The sequence below is a fragment of the Macaca nemestrina genome, chromosome 2 (genome assembly GCF_043159975.1).
Source record: "Macaca nemestrina isolate mMacNem1 chromosome 2, mMacNem.hap1, whole genome shotgun sequence".
Taxonomy (NCBI): domain Eukaryota; kingdom Metazoa; phylum Chordata; class Mammalia; order Primates; family Cercopithecidae; genus Macaca; species Macaca nemestrina.
Window position 1 is genome coordinate 81,081,111 of NC_092126.1, and position 15,561 is coordinate 81,096,671.

Genomic DNA, 15,561 nt, shown 5'->3' on the forward strand with positions numbered 1-15,561 from the left:
TTTAAAAATAGTTTCCCTTACCATTTTTCTCTCTCTTCTCCTTCTGAAACTCCCACAATGCATATGTTGGTCCACTTGATATGCTCCACAGGACTCTAAGGCTCTGTTCATTATTCTGCAATCTTTTTATTTCTTTTCCTCAGACTTAATATTTTCCATTGTTCTATTTTCAAGTTTACTGATTCTTTATTCCGCCTGCTCAAATATGCCTTTAAATTCCTTTAATGAGTTTTTAATTTCAGTTATTGTACTTCTAACCTCTAGAACTTTTTCTTTCTTTTTAGATTTTCTGTCTTTTTATTGATATTTCCATTTTGTTTATACATCATTTTCTTGACATTCTCCACATCTCCTTTAGTTCTCTGAACATCTTTAAGACAGTTGTTTTAAAGACTTTTTCTGGTAGATCTGTCATCAGATTTTTTTGTTTGTTTGTTTCAGGGGAAGTTTCTTTTTGTTTATTCATTTATTTGAATTGGCCATACTTTGTATGCCTTGTAGAAAACTAAATATTTGATTATAGTAATATGATAACTCTAGATATCAGATTATCCTCCTTCCCCAGGGTTTGCTGGTTTTTATTTGTTTTGTTGTTGTTTGTTTATTTATTTTTTTATTGGTATGGACTGTTGCCGTGCCGAGCATCAACCTAGTGTGTAAAATGAAGGTCTTCTCAGGTCTTTTCTCAGACTGTGCCTTCCCCTGGACAAGTGCACAAGTGCAGTAACTTTCTGATTCCCCCTGTACATGTGACTGCTTTTGAATGTCCTAGTCTTTATTGTATGGCTCTCAAAAGGGGGCAAAGGGAGAAATTAGAAGGAAAAAAGACACTGGCACTGCCTTTTAAAATTTCTTGCAAATCACTTCAACCAAATGAGAAGCAACTTGCAACAAAAGGTAGCTACAACAATAATAGCCACTGCCTCTTTGTGTGCAGCTCTGATCAGAAGCAGCAATTAGTGATCAGAGCACAAATCCATGGTACTTGGAGGACAGGATTTTTTGTGCCTCCCCTGGCTCCTGCAAGTGGTATACAAGCTGCTCCTGGAGCACATGCACAGTTGCCTGCCAGAGGGCTAAGGGGTAGTGAATGAGTAGCGGCTACTATGGGAATAGATGAAATTGACCTAAATTTACCTCAGTTTTTGGTTTCAGCCTTACCCTGGAAGTTGCAAGCCTTCAGTATACTCCCAAGTCCGAACAGTTACATCAAACAGATTCTGCCTGTACCATTTTTGTCTAGGTGAGGAGACAGATTTCAGGTGCTTCTCACTCTGCCATGTTTCTAAAAACCTTCTTATCTATTGTATTTTAAAGAAAAACTAATACTTGTTAGAAATTACTCAAGAAGAACGAAGGAAAGGGCTTTCTTTTTCTAATTCTAAAAATTCTGTCCAGAACAGAATATACCAGTTAAAGTGGTTTTGAGATTCCATTACAAGTAAGAGAAACCCAATTCAGAGTAGCTCCAGCAGCAATGAAGATTGTATTAGCCTAAGTAACTGAGTAATATGATGTATGAATGAAGAGGTATATCTGCATCAGGAACATCAGGAATGAGGACACTGAAGGCATACCAGAATTCTGTCCATTTCCTCTTTCTCCTCCTTGACGGAGAGATTTGTGCTCTTAAGAAATTTTTGCTACAGAGGAGGGTTCTGGTGCCTTACAGCTCATAGCTTTGCCTGTTTATGGACATTAGATTTTTTTTTTCTCCAGTGTGGAAAAATGAGATGTTATTTGAGGATGTTAGGAAGGAGTTTGGCTTGATCTGGGTTTACATTTTAGAAAGGTAACCTTGGTTGCTTCATTTTATTGTGGGGCATGAGGGGTACAAAAAAAAGGGAAGCCAGTAAGAAGGTTATTATAGTAGTTCAAAGGAGAAATAAATGTGACTTGGTATGAGATGGGCAGAGCAGAAAGGGTGGGAATGTTTCAACTGGGATACATTATGGAGGATAAAAAACAGGTCAGACTGATTGATTTGAAGATCTGAAGAATCAAAGAGGAATCAAAGATAACTCCTGTGGTTTGGGCTAAGAAATTTGATGGATAGTAATATCATTTAATGAAAGGAAATACTTAGGGATGAGAAAATGTGGTTTATGATTAATATATTTATTAAGCACTTAAGTAGAGATTCAAGTGACCAGTTGGTTATCCAATTCTGGAGTTCTGATCAGAGGCCAGAATGGACATAAAATTATTGAAATGGAGTTACGAGATTATCATTTTGTGAAAATGTGATTCTTTATCCAGAAAATGTAATAGAATCAACATAAAAATTCTAAAACATGGCAGAGATACAACAACAAAAAAGAACATCAGGCCAATATCCTTGATGAACATTGATGCAAAAATTCTCAATAAAATACTGGCAAATTGAATCTGGAAGCACATCAAGAAACTTATCCATCACAATTAAGTAGGATTCATTCCCAGGAAGCAAGGTTGGCTCAACATACACAAATCAATAACTGTGAGTGATCACATAAACAGAACTAAGACAAAAAACAGATGTTTATCTCAATAGATGCAGAAAAAGTCTTTGATAAAATTCAACAACCTTCATATTAAAAACTCTCAGGAAACTAGGTATTGAGGGGACATACCTCAAAATAATAAGAGCTATATATGACAAACCCACAGGTAATATGCTGAATGGGCAAAATCTGGAAGCATTCCCCTTGAAAGCCAGCACAAGACAAGAATATGCCATTTCTCACCACTCCTATTCAACACAGTATAGGAAGTTCTGGTCGGGGCTATCAGACAAGCAAAAAAAAAAATAAAGCATATTCAAATATAAAGAGAGGAAGTCAAACTGTCTTTGTTTGCAGATTACCAGATCTGATACCTAGAAAACCCCATCATCTCAGCTCAAAAACTTCTTAAGCTGATAACCAACTTCAGCAAACTCTCAGGATACAAAATCAATGTGCAAAAATTGCTAGCATTTCTATACACCAACAGGCAAGCCAAAAGCCAAATCAAGAATGAACTCCCATTCACAGTTGCCACAAAAGAATAAAATACCTAGGAATACAGCTAACAGTGGAAGTGAAGGACTTCTTCAAGGAGAACTACAAACCACTATTCAAATAAATCAGAGATGACACAGACAAGTGGAAAAACGTTCTATGCTCATGGATAGAAGAATCAATATTGTGAAAATGGTCATACTGCCAAAGCAATTTATGGATTAAATGCTATTTCCATTAAACTACCATTGACATTCTTCACAGAATTAAAAGAAACTTTTAAAATTCATATGGAATGAAAAAAGAGCTCATATAACGAAGACAATTCTAAGCAAAAAGAACAAAGCTGGAGGCATCATGCTGCCAGACTTCAAACTATACTACAAGGCTTCAATAACCAAAACAGCATGGTACTGGTACAAAAACATACACAAAGACCAATGGAACAAAATAGAGAACTTAGAAGACCACACGTCTACAACCACTAGAAGGTATGAATCTCTTTTAAATTACACGAAAAATCCAGGATTATCCCTAATACTCAGTAAGTAATAATGTCTTCCAGAAATTGTTGTAGATTTGTTCAGACTCAAACAAATGAAGAATATAATTCCCTAACATATGAAGATAGAATATTGTAAACATTCAATCCAATTTTAGTTGATACCCAGTTTTGCCTTTTAGCAGATTTAGAATGAGTCACAGCAGCTGGTAGGAACAGCCTTAAAAGACAAGACGATGCCTACAGATGATTGGACTGGTAGTGATCTCAAATAATACCAGCATACTACCTGGATATTTTAGTGTGAGCTCTTGACTAAGTAATATGAACCTATTCCAGTTAGGTGGAGGGAGAAGAAAGTTGGTCTTAATCTGGGGCTTGAGTTACTGCAAGGAAGCTGAATCTACACAAAACTGGGTTTGAGGAAACAAGAATCATAGGTAAGCAAAGAAAGTGACTCTGCAGAGAAATCCAGGAGAATAGAGAAGACTGAAAGGAACAGAAATAAAATACCATTGCATGTTATGAGAGAGTAAGGAGTTGCCTCAATGCCTGTTTTCCCTTCAGGCCCTATATGCACAGCATACTATTTTCTTTTTTTTTCTCCTTCGATATCAGTATTTCCTGTTCTACATATAGACTTAGAGTACCCCTCTTAGGCAGAGTTGGTAATGCTGATTCAGGTAGGAAAATAATCACAGATGTTGAAGAATATTTATGTTCAAAGACATATATAGCCAAATTATTTAATAGGAAAAAATGATTTAAGTTTGCAATAAGAGGAAATGATTAAATTGCAGTATTCAAAGTATCTGTACAAAGTAATATTACACAACCAATAAAAATATATATTTATGACAGTTATATCTTCATACATGTATTCATGTTATATATTAACATATATTTATATGACATATATAGGTTGAGTATCTCTTATCCAAAATGCTTGGGGCCAGAAATGCCTCTGATTTCAGATTTTTTGGATTTTGAAATATTTGTATATACATAATGAGGTACCTTGGGGATAGAAACCAAGTCTAAACACAAAAATTATTTATGTTTCATATATATTTTATACACATAGCTGAAGGTAATTTTGTGTGATATTTCAAAAATGTGTGCATGAAACAAAATTTGTATACAGTTAGCCAACAAAAAGCAAAGTCACTGTCTCAGCCACCCAGGATTTTTGGCATCACTGTAATTCATGATTCTTAATTCATCTTCAGATAAGCAATCATTTTCTTACACTTATTCACACATTAAATATTTAACAGTAAAACATATAGCATACCATTAATACAAGTGAAAAAATAATGTGTTCAGGGTAACTAAGCAGCACAGTAGCATCACCAGAATATCCTATCAGCTGTTAAACAACAGTGACGGCAAACAAGGGTAGCCTTTCAGTCTCAATCTGCAATGCTGTGTTTTGATTAAAAGGTTACTGTGCATTGTATTATAACCCCATTGGGGACACTTGAATAAACTGTGTGTTGTGCACCTGTGTTTTGAATGAGACACATCACATGAGATGAGGTGTGGAATTTTTTACTTGTGGCACCAGGTCAGTGCTCATAAAGGTTTGGATTTGGGGGCATTTTGGATTTTTGAATTAGGGATGCTCAACATGTATATGATATAGATGTGCATATATGTATCAAATGTGACATTGTGTGTTTATATATATGACAATTATATATTCAATGACAATTCAGTTATATATATAGAAACTAATCTTATTAAAAGAAAAAGCAGAATGTAAAGCTGAAAGTAAACATGACACATTTATACATGCATTCCCATATGCCATCAGCCTCACTTGCCTAGGTCTTTATAATGTGATTATATGTTATTTCTACACACCAACCAACCTGCCAGAAGGGCCCTTACAGGTCTCTGAGTTATCTTTGAGAATTTCTCATAGGGCAGTCTACCCACGCTCTGTAACAGGTTCCTCTTTGGCCTTTGTTGTGGACATTGTGTCTTGACCTTGCTGTTGATGGACTGTTGTGAGTTCTCCACTCTTCAGAGACTCGCTGCCATCTGCTGGTTATTGTGACCAGTGCTGCTGCTCTAGTCTTGGAGTTGGGTCCCAACTCTCACTAATACCCACAACATAATCATTCCAGATTTTATTTATTTATTTATTTATTTTTGAGACCGAGTCTCACAGTCGCCCAGGCTGGAGTGCAGTGGCCGGATCTCAGCTCACTGCAAGCTCCGCCTCCCGGGTTCCCGCCACTCTCCTGCCTCAGCCTCCCGAGTAGCTGGGACTACAGGCGCCCGCCACCACGCCCGGCTAGTTTTTTTTTTTTGTATTTTTTAGTAGAGACGGGGTTTCACCAGGTTAGCCAGGATGGTCTCGATCTCCTGACCTCGTGATCTGGCTGTCTCGGCCTCCCAAAGTGCTGGGATTACAGGCTTGAGCCAAATTACAGGCTTGACCGCGCCCGGCCCATTCCAGATTTTAATAAGTCATGGGAATAGTAGAACTGCAGCACAAATTTGTTTCTGTCAATGGTGGCTCATTGTACTTAACGCCTAAATATTACTTCATATCTGCTTTCTCATGAGGACCCCATATACTATACTACTTCAACTTCCAGAAACAGTTTCTAGAAAAGTTCATATCTAAAGTCTGAACCCCAATATACTACAGTTATAGAGAGAGGAGAAAGACATTTATTTGCCTAAAGTCCAGCCCCCATGAATGTCCTGATCCAGGATGCTGGATGGTGGATATATTTATCTCCTGCATAGGGTATTTCTTCTCATAAGGAAAATGCATGGATTCCTAAAACCTCCATAATTATAATATTTATGCTACTCTTTGCAAAGCCTATATCATTCAGTTTTAAATATTTTACTGTGGATGCAGTCCCATCCAGGTTGTGATCCCCTGGATTGTAAAGTTAAGAGTTGATTAGGGTGACATGTCCTTCCTGCCATGACTGAATTCCTAATTTTTTAGTGACCAAATGCTTATATGATAGTACACTATGCACTAAAGAATAAAAATTAATTTTATTATAGGGTAATCCAAATGTGGATTTAAGGAACAAAGTATTTTCTAACTCTATAAATGACAATCCTACCAATAGAACCAATTTGTAACACTGCAAAAAAACCACTAACAACTCAATCCGAAGCAAGTTTTCCCAGTAAAAGTACCAGCCAAATGCCTGATTAACTAAAAGATTTGCAGAACTGGCCCTTTGTAGAACGAAAATTCCCTTAAGGGAAATTTCTAGACTCTGAAACTGCTTACCATCCCCAAAATGATGTTATTCAAAATGAAACAATTTAAATTGCTCTCTTCAATGGCCATATGTAAACAATGAGTATCTCTGGGTGATGAGATTTGCTTTTTTAACAATTTTCTATATTATAAAATTTTTCTATATTGAATCTGTATTATTAAAAATAAAATATTTTTTAAAAGTCTATATTGGAGCTTATTTACCATAATTTGTTGTAAATGAGTAATATAGCTGTTTGCCAAACTAGCTTATTAGTGGCTTGAACACTATTGACCTGATAAAGTTTTATTTTAAATGAAAAATTCTCATTTTGAAAAAAACCTGATGTTTCTATTAGTCACATGATGATTATGTCTGTAAGGATTCCAGTCAGAATTTATAGTAGTCAATAAACAAGCTCAAAACTCCTAAAAAGTAACAGATGAGATTGAATCTCATTTTCCCCCACTTAAATTAGAACATTATTAACTCTGTGTTGTTTGGAACTTGGGGGAAGGTTCATTTTATTTTTGTTTTTTAGGTTGTTAAAATCCAAGTAGAGTTAATTACTGAACTACAAATTGTTTTTAAAGGAAAAGTAATGGGTAATTTTATGGCATGGGCTTTGAGTTCATCAGAAATTTTCAACACTAATGAAATTATTATATCCTTATGTTATCATTTTTGATAACATTTCTTATATTGGGTTTAACCATCTTGGCGATAATTTCTAAGCCAATTAATTATATACGCCAACAGAGTTCAATTTGATTTAGTTGTATATTCAATTCCCTTTGACCGTGGTGGAACTAGGAAATAAACTTTAATTCAATTTTAAGTACAAATAATTAAATGAATTGGGCTTATGAATGAAATCTTCTCATTGGCAATGCCAGGAGGTCAATTAAGTAGTTTTACAGTATTTCTGTGAATGAAAATGCATCTCCAATTGTGTGATAAATATTCGCTGTATAGGACTGAAAACACTGTTGATTTTATTAGTCTTTCAGTTAGTCTGGAGTAGATATTTTTGTTAAATTTACAGAAACCACTATATATTTTTGAAAGTAATATTTCTTAATGTGAATTTGATGTGGAAGACTATCATCTCTTCTACTCGACCAAAATAAAACTCTTTGGAGACACTTTATATTTATTTCTTTTTACTAAAGCAATGTTTGTTTAGGTTATGTTGTGAAATATATATAAACCATGTGTTTTTGATACTGAAATTCAGTTCAAATGTATGTCCTCTATAAACAATAAAAGAGCTCTTTCATAAATGTCCTAAAAACAATGATTCGAATCATGCCTGAAACAGCATGATTCCCTGATTCATTTGAGTTATTTTAAAATAACTCAGACAGCATTATTGCCCTTGGACTCTTTCTTCTTTTCATCAGTTGAAATGTATACTTTTAAATCATTTTTTAAAATTTAACTTTCTCACTTTTTTTTCAGTATGTAACTTGTCCATCCTTTTACTGACCCTTATAAGTGGTTCTCTTTGTTATAAGAACAAAGTAACAGTGCCCTCTTACTTGATAATTATCAGGAAACTACAAGATCAAAGAAGGAATAGTTAATTTTATGTCTTCTTCTTTCTGTAAATCTTCTATGCTCTTTGATGTCACTCCTTATTGATCAGGAAAGAAAGTCTACCTCAAGTGGGGGTATGGGTCAGCAAACACAGCTTCTGAGCTCAAAGACCATCATCTAAATAAAAATAGAGATTATATTATTACTGATTAAGATAACTACATATGTTTATTTTTTCTATTAAACAGAGCAATCAGGTCAAATTGAAATTATTTTCATTAAACCTCACATAATTTTTGCAATACAGTTTGAACTTGCCTATATTAATTAGCTGAGTACAAGTCCATTTCTTACAAAATAAATATATTAGGCCAAGTCCTATAACCCCTATCTCCATTTTATAATTATCTGTGCTTAGTTAGCAAGGACTGAATTCATTGTCTTAGACTTTTTTTTAGGAGCATTCTTATGCATTAGGTAGCTATTTGTTCTGCTGGATAATTTCTATTAATTAAAGTTGGTAATCCCATAAAATGAAGCCCAGTACATTCATCTCTTGAGTCATTATCTCCTTCTTTTAAGTTTTGGATAATAAGCTCATCTGCCTCTTTGAAATGTGTCATGATTCAGCTGTTCAGAGAGATTGTCCATCTAAAGCAGAATGCCTGAGATAATCAGACTCCTTTTCCACCTCATGGTGAAAGAGAACATTCTTTGTTTGCTTAGAAATGCTATCTAGAGATGAAATTATACATCTAATATTTTATGACCTGCCAAGTTACATAATGAAAAAAATCATTCAAGAATACTGTTTTTTTTTTTTTTTTGTCATGTTATAGTGTAATACTTATTGTTAAACAATGAAACAGGTTAACACTACCATTTGGCTTTAATGTTTGACTACCGAAGAGCTAACTGTTGATCAAATTTGTTTTTTAATTGTGGCTCCCTGGGCCACTCACACATATGCATTGAAACAATTTATTAGTGTAAAGATTAATTGTGGTAATTTTATTGTCTTGGGATTAGATGAAGAGGCCTTCAAAAACTCCTTTTGATGAAACAAGTAATAAATTGTAGAAACAGCTAGTTCTGTGGTTCAATATTTATATGTCTGTGCTAGAAGCTTTACATAAATTTGAAAACTTTTTGTAGGTTTTGCAGAGTGAAAATATGCCAATACTTCAGGCACACTTATAAGCCCGTCTTGTCTTCAGTCTGGTTGGCTATGTCCAGCAAAGTTTGATTTCTCCAGAAGGACCATTATGGTTTATTGGCTTAATGAAGCAAATTGGAAAAAGTTTTGTGCAGCACCTTTTCTGTGCTCTGATTGCTTTATAAAATTGCAGAGTATGTTTCAGTTTTAAACAATTCCCAATGATAGGTTTATTTCCAGTGTGGCAAAACAGGACCTGAGAAAATAACTATGAGTATCTTGCACACACGCACACACACGCACACACATGTATGCACACTAGTTCTAACACCTTATGTTAACTGCCTCAGAGTACCCTCCAAGCAATAGTGAACAGAGTACTAATTTCCTTCTTTGTAAATTTTCCAGGATATCATGATCAACCTAATTGTGTGGAGAATGGTTTTGGAATCTGCTGATTAACACTTTATTATACAGGAGCTCTCTAAAAGAGAGATGTGTCCCTTATGCTGATTCTTTCTCAAAATGAAGATTTTCACAGGTAGACCATTAGTGCCAGACACTGAAGAATTCTAGTTTTCTTTGTTAAAAACAGTGTATAAAAAATTTTAAAGAATTCTTCATTTACAGAAGGAAAATAAGAGAACAATGTATGGGCCTGTTTAGTGTTTAGGTGGAGTAGAAGAGATGAATCTGGAAAATGTTGGAATGTCCTTTCGGCAAACATGAATAGGAGTAGAATTCTGTCTTTTTTGAGGACGGAGTTTCACTCTTGTCACCCAGGCTGGAGTGCAGTGGCGTGATCTTGGCTCTCTTCAACCTCTGCCTCCTGGGTTCAAGCAATTCTGCCTCAGCCTCTCGAATAGCTGAGATTACAAGTGCACCCCACTACGCCCAGCTAAGGTGTTTTGGGTTTTATTTTTTTGTATTTTTAGTAGAGACAGGGTTTCACCATGTTGGCCAGACTGGTCCCAAGCTCCTGACTGCGGCTGATCCACATGCCTCGGCCTCCCGAAGTGCTGGGATTGTAAGCATGAGCCACTGCACCTTGCCTGTCCTCTCTTTTTAAGAGACAAGGTCTTGTTCTGTTGCCCACGCTGGAGTAGCTGTGGCAAGATCATAACTCACTGTAGCCTTTAACTCCTAGGCTTAACCACTACTGCTGCCTCAGCTTCCCGAGTAGCTCTGACTGCAGGCACACACCACCACACACAACTAATTAATTTAATTTTTTTTTTTTTTTGAAATAAGGGGTCTTGCTATGTTGCCCAGGCTGGTCTCAAACTTCTGGGCTCAAGTGATTCTCCTGTCTCAGACTCCTAAAGTGCTGGGATTACAGGCGTGATCCCCTGTGCCTGGCCTGTCCTCTCTTATTGATGGTTATGGTTTAAAAACACTGATTCTTATGTTCTCATTAGTAGCCAAAATAATGTTTTAAAAGATACTTTATTCTAATATTTTATAAATTTCCTTTTATAGTGTATATTAAATAATTCTGATCTGGTACTATTTAAGAGCCTCATATGTTCACTATTCCCTGAAAAAGTGAATAAAGTTTCTAGGTCTACTTATGAAGTTTATGGAAACACTTAACTTGAATTATGTGGCTAGGAACTCAAGTAGAAGTGTATTGTTAAAAGATAATTTAAAAATAAAATTACGGTACGTACAAATATAAAATGGACATATGCCCAGGACTTTTACTCATTAATTAATGAGATAACCAGTAAGATGTTACAATTAATTCAGATGTATTTAAAGATATATATGAGCAATAAGGAAAGCTGAAATGAATGTACACATACATGCAAAACTGCTGTGTCCACAAGGCAATGAAGAATTGCATTCCTCAGGACTCAGTCCATTTGCATTTCTATAGAGGAGTAATTTGCATTATTATCAGTTTTCTACTATTTACAGGGTTATAAAATCGCTCGAAGACAATGGAAGGCAGAGGTAACCGATAAAGACGTACTAGACAGTACATCCAGCAGAGCTTTTGCACTTCTCAAAGCATTTCCCATTTTTTTCCTGATGGTATTAATGCTGTTCACATTGCTGTCTTTCCACAAGCTTGTTCTTTAAGCAAAAGCCCGGAAGTTTTTTGTATTACTTTTTATGAGTAAATATCTGAGAAAAACAATTTAGTTAGACCCAAAGTAATAATTTAGGCCACCTATTAAAAACTATGATTCTGAGATGAATAGAATATGCTTTCTCTCATCTGAGACCATTCCTCTTATTTCAATTACTTGATATAGCATGATATGTGCTATAAGTAATTTATAAAGTATTGAGTGAGTGTGGCAGAAATTTTGGCTTCAGAGGATTAGAGAGGGTGGCTTTTAGTGATGTTAAACATTTTACATCATTGCACATGAACAAAGACCTTTTCGTATCATCCACATCTGATTCTCCTCATGCCTAACAGTTGGAACTGAAGAGAAACTTTCCTCTCTGTGAGAGAAAACTGATTGAGTGTGCTGTGCTTCATCTCATTCATATGCATGAACTTAACTTTTGTTTTGAGACAAGGTCTCATTTTCTCATCCAGGGTGGAGTGCAATGGCATGATCATGGCTCATTGCAGCTTTGACCTCCCAGGCTCGATCGATCTTCCTGCCTCAGCCTTCAGAGTAGCTGAGACTACAGGCATGTGCCATCATGCCTGGCCAATTTTTGTATTTTTTTGTAGAGATGGGATTTTGCCATGTTGCCCAGGCTGGTCTCGAACTCCTGGGTTCAAGCCATCTGCCCACCTAGGCCTCCCAAAGTGCTGGGATTACAGGCACGAGCCACTGTGCCTGGCCCATATACATGAACTTCTAACAAAAAAATTGAAGAGACCCTAGGTGGAGAATATACTAATTCAAAATATCATGTTCTGGAGATGTAGGAAAAAAACTATAATTGAAAAATGAATGAAAAAAATATTTAAATTTTAGGGGTAGGAAGTGGAAAGCCCAATTTGAAGAAAGCGGCGTGCAAACCTGGGGTCAGACAAGTACAGGAGAATACATTGAGTGTATCCTGAGTTAGTTTAGTAAAATTAAAGAGTTATTTAAAATAGATTTTAGGATGTTACTGTAATTATTGATTTCATAAGAATATATTATATTTTTCTTGCTCTACAGAGTTTTACCTTGCATGTTAATATCAAAATTTATTACAGCAAACTGTTCATAACCTTTTGTTGAAACAAGGTTTGAAAGTTTCTTTGTTCATTTTCCTGAGCTCAAGGACTTACAAGGTAGGACATATAATAAGTGAATCCTGTCCTACTCATCACTAGTGGCAGATGTTTCCCCAAGATATGTTATTAGTCATAATAGTAATTACAATTAAAAAAATGTCTGCTCTATTAAGTGTGCTTCTGAGGAACACTCTTTTATTTTAAAGCATAAAGCATTGTCCTATTCAGCAGAAGCCAAATCTAATACAAGCTGGTAAAATGTCCTGTATACAGTTGTTTGGGATCTCTTTGTATGGTATGTGGTAAATCACCAAAATGGAATAAAGATAGCTGAGAAATTAATATTGGCTTTTGCTAAACTAGTGACAAACTGTAAAAATGATGAATTAAATGTGCTAATTAATTGGTACTCTTGCTTTTTAAAAATTATGCAGTGGTAATCTATTGATTATTGGCTGACCATTATATAGAGATTAGGTCTTATTTCTCATCCTGCTATTTCCCACCTTTGCAACTTTCTTCTTGATGAGAAAGGGGCATCACTCCTAAATAACATTTTTTTTAAAACATTGCATATTCAAATTTAAAGAATAGAGTACAAGATTAAAGTGTAAAATTTTTGTAATCAGAGCTTTATTGGAAAGTTTAGTGTGTATAGGCATTGTAGATGTGGCTGTAGAATTTATGGACTCAGTTAAAAATTGTCACCTGATAAAAATGAAGTTAACAATCCATTCAAATGATGAGATTTGCATCTACAGATATATTACCACCTAAAAGCTGAGATTGCATATATTGCTGATGGACTCCTAGAAATGAATCAGGCATCTTTTAAATCTCAGTAAAATGATTATGTTTTCTTCCAGATACTATCTAAAATATCACCAATATAAGATTCCTCATCAATCACTTCTCAACCTTTTGACTAAGATCAAGTGTAGTATCTATCTTCATCAGTTTAATATCTGAGATCGCCTTTATCTGAGGACAATATATTTAATGGATTTTTGGAACAGAGAGAAGGAATAGGAGCTTGTTCTGTCCACTCCATGCATTGACCTGGTATTGCAGGACCTCCAGAAACACTGCCCCCTCCCCTCCCACACACATAAATTCTCACCAATCTTGAGGGAATGTTAAAATAAGATGTGCTTTGATTGGCTGATAATAAGGCATATTAGAAATGAAAGAACTGTAAAGAAGTAATTTATCTTCAAATTGGGAAGCCACTTCTAGCTAGTGGATCTAAGTGTTTGGCAACATATTCTGTAGCATAAAACTAACTTAATACTTGATTTTAGACTCAGGAGACATGCATTGGGTTCCATGTTGCCTCTTGTTAATCATCTACTTTTGGAAACATTGCTGAACTCCATTCTCTTTCCTCATCTTTGAAATTAGGTTAATCACATCATAGGATAGTTGTGAGTAATAAATAAAATCATCTATTCTCATGCCTGACACACAATAAGTGCTTAATAAGTATTTATTGGCATTGCCTCTTGCTAGAATCTGGTTGGAATGATACATGAAACAACTTTGTTCCTTTGCCATCATACTTTAATACACATTCTCATCTGTGTCACCACAGTAGAGGAGTGCCACTTCCTATCACAGGGGAACCGATACTTGTGTCAGCAGTTGCTGAATAACACTAGAAAGTCTAGGTGAAATAGTAAAAAATACAGAGATGAATAGTTTAAGAAAAGCCTCTTAACTGATTCTGGTATAATTCCCTTTAATTAAATAATTGGCTTAACATAATTATGATCTTTTCTGAAGTATATTGATGACAAGAAGGTGGCCTGTGAATGAAATGTGCAATTTTTTGACTCCAGAATTATTAAAGTATAAATTGCTAAACTATAATTGTGGATTATAAATTGATCACTGATCATCTTCACATGAGTGATTAAAGATTCAACCCTGTAGATCTGAACACCCACAGCATCAAGGTGAAGTTGCCAGGGAACTGATGATTCTCTCACACTTCTTTATCTACATTTCTGTCCAGAAATGGACTGTCCTCTTCCCTCAGAAATCCTAGCTGTCCAATCAAGCAGCCATTTCAAGCCAGAGACAGTCTTGGACACACTACACAGGTCTGACGACTAAGTGACAGCCCATCAGTGGAATGAGATGCCTTTTCTTGAAGGCTACTTACTGGTTTCCAGCAAAAAAAGGGAAAAGTTCAATGAGAGAGAACAAACTTCTAACTATGTTGTTCTTTTTGGGCACATTGTATATGCTGAAAAGTTAATGCTGTTTTTAAAGTTAATTCATGATAATTGAACCGAAGTGCTCTGAAAGTGCTGTTAGAGTCTATTTATGAACCCAGTGCCCTCTTTGTCAATTCAGTAAAAGCATCGTTCAGTAAAAGAAAGGAGAGAGAGACGGCTGCATGGTGTGCACTTAGCCATATGTGCGTCCTTTCTCTGTAAAGTATCTGTTTTTCTAAGTGCTTTTTTTTTTTTTCTTTTAATCTGTCTACCTCATTGAGTCAGCGGAGCTGCCAGTCCCATTATCACTCCACTTTGAGGACTGGGAAGGGCTGATAAATGTATTTTGGTCGTGATTCACCACAAATCACTTTTGTTGCTCTGAGGTGTAGGTCACTGTTGCAATTATAGGTCAGCAAGAGGAGAGCACGTGGGACAAGTGAATTAAATGAACTACTGTTTGATGATCACATTGACAAATATTTTTAAACAAATATAATGGACAGTCTTTGTTAGCACATGGAATATACTAATCGTTTCCAGGAGTGCTGTTGGGAGTGAGTCTTTCATATGAAGAATCAGCAATTCCATTTTAATGGCAAAATGTTGGTAACACCTTTATCTTCAACAATAGCAGGTTAATTGAATTGAATTATATTTTATTAAAGTGATAAAATACTAAGACACTTAAATGGTGATGTAAAATATCATTTAATTACATGGAATATG

The 15,561-nt window shown here is 35.4% G+C and overlaps 1 protein-coding gene and 1 non-coding gene across 2 annotated transcripts in view; both read left to right on the forward strand.

Moving 5' to 3' along the window:
* The window catches only part of LOC112422917 (EGF-like and EMI domain-containing protein 1), a 584,541-nt gene that overhangs the window by 221,543 nt on the left and 347,437 nt on the right, over positions 1–15,561 (forward strand). The gene's annotated exons all lie outside the window — the stretch shown is intronic.
* Positions 13,519–13,709, forward strand: LOC112424002 (U2 spliceosomal RNA). Its single transcript, XR_003014603.1, has one exon. It is a non-coding gene; the product is annotated as a U2 spliceosomal RNA (small nuclear RNA).